At 46.3% G+C, this 2,080-nt stretch overlaps 1 protein-coding gene across 2 annotated transcripts in view; it reads left to right on the top strand.

Annotated features, from left to right (window-relative positions):
- Nucleotides 1-2,080, top strand: part of CNTNAP2 (contactin associated protein-like 2) — a 318,368-nt gene that overhangs the window by 256,202 nt on the left and 60,086 nt on the right. The gene's annotated exons all lie outside the window — the stretch shown is intronic.

The raw sequence follows: 2,080 nt of genomic DNA, 5'->3' as shown, positions 1-2,080 counted from the left end.
TTTGTATTTTTAGTAGAGACAGGGTTTCACCATGTTGACCAGGCTGGTCTTGAACTCCTGACCTCAGGTGATCCACCCACCTTGGCCTCCCAAAGTGCTAGGATTACAGATGTAAGTCACCGTGCCTGGCCTAGAGTGGTTTTAGTTTTCTATTCTTGTTCTGAGGCATCCATTTCTATGTTCTTGGCTTGGGTTGAGAAGAGATTGAAGCTTATGCTTACAGTCAACTAAGTCTCTCATTTAAACAGTGTTTCTTTTAGGTGCACTCAGTCTCTTTGAGGCAAATACTCAATCTCTGTGCCTTCATATCTCCTGTCCAGAGTATCAAGGGACCCAGGATTACACGCAGTCTTCAGGGTCTGTCTTCATCTCCTGGGCTGTCGTAACAAAGTACCACAAACTGGGTGGCTTACAGCAATACAGTGTATCCTCTCACAGTTCTGGAGCCCAGAGCTCTGAAATCAGGGTGTCAGCAGGGGTGGGTCCTCTTGGGGACTCAGAGGGAGAATTGTTCTTCTCTTCCAGATTCTGATCATTGATGGCAGACCTTGGTTTTTCTGGACTTCTGGGAGCATAGTTTTACTCTCTGCCTCTGTCTCCACATAGATTTCTACCTGTGTGTGTGTGTGTGTGTCTGTGTCTTCTCTTTTTATAAGGACACCAGTCATTGGATTAGGGCTTACCTTAACTAAAGATGACCTCATCTTAACTCGACCATTGTATTAATCCGTTCTCACACTGCTGTGAAGAAATGCAAAAGACTGAGTAATTTGTAAAGAAAAGAGGTTTAATTGACTCACAGTTCTGCATTGCTGGGGAGTTCTCAGGAAACATACAATCATGGCAGAAGGCAACTCTTCACAGGACAGCAGGAGAGAGAGAATGAGTGCCAGCAGGGGAAATGCCAGACGCTTATAAAACCATCAGATCAGCTGGGTGCAGTGGCTCACGCCTGTAATCCCAGCACTTTGGGAGGCCAAGGCAGGCAGATCATAGGTTAGGAGTTTGAGGTATAGGAGCCTGACCAATATGGTGAAACCCCATATCTACTAAAAATACAAAAAAACTAGCTGGGCATGGTGGTGCGCACCTGTAGTCCCAGCTACTCGGGAGGCTGAGGTAGGAGAATTGCTTGAACCCAGGAGGCAGAGGTTGCAGTGAGCCGAGATTGACTCCAGCAAAACAAACCAAAACAAAACACCATCAGATCTCATGAGAACTCACGATCACGAGAACAGCATGGAGAAAACCACCCCCATGATTCAATTACCTCCTCCCAGGTCCCTCCCTTGACATGTGGGGATCACAATTCGAGTGAGATTTGGGTGGGGACACAGGGCCAAACTGTATCAACCACATCTACAAAAAGTGTCTTTCTGTAAAAAGGTCACACTCACAGGTAATTTGACATACCTTTTTGAGGCACACAACTCAACCCGTAATGGGATCCTTACAGGTCTTTGCTGTGGTGGCTATGCTGGTCTGGTGGCCACCCTTGTGGCTGCTGAGGTGCTGAGGTTGGGGGATGTTCTGTCGTGGCTTACTAAAGGGCATGGTTCCAGCCATCTCCCATTCTTCCTACATCCGGACTGCGTGCAGGCTGCAGGGCACCACAGCACTAGCTAAGCCCCATGCAACAGACAAATGTGGCTGTCTTAGCCGAGGAACTTACTACTCATGTGCCAAGTTCAATGATGCTAATAGGAAGCTTGAAATCAAACAGTCTACACTTTGGCAAGCAGGATCCACCCTCACTCCAGCCCCATGTTTCAACATTTAAAGGGACGCCAGAATACATACACAGATGGTCTCCAACTTATGATGCTTCAACTTACAACTTTTTTACTTTACCGTGGTGCAAAAGCAATACCCATTCAGTAGAAACCGTACTTCAAGTACCCATACAACCATTCTGCTTTCCATTTTTCCTACAGTATTCAATAAATTGCATAAAATATTCAACATCCTTTTTTTTTTTTTTTTAAACAGAGTTTCGCTCTTTGTTGCCCAGGCTGGAGTGCAATGGCGCGATCTCAGCTCACTGCAACCTCCACCTCCTGGGTTCAAGCGATTCTCCTGC

Source organism: Mandrillus leucophaeus, unplaced genomic scaffold (assembly GCF_000951045.1).
Source record: "Mandrillus leucophaeus isolate KB7577 unplaced genomic scaffold, Mleu.le_1.0 Scaffold357, whole genome shotgun sequence".
NCBI lineage: Eukaryota > Metazoa > Chordata > Mammalia > Primates > Cercopithecidae > Mandrillus > Mandrillus leucophaeus.
Note: the sequence above shows the minus strand (reverse complement) of the source record. Positions and strands in the feature narration are given on the sequence as shown.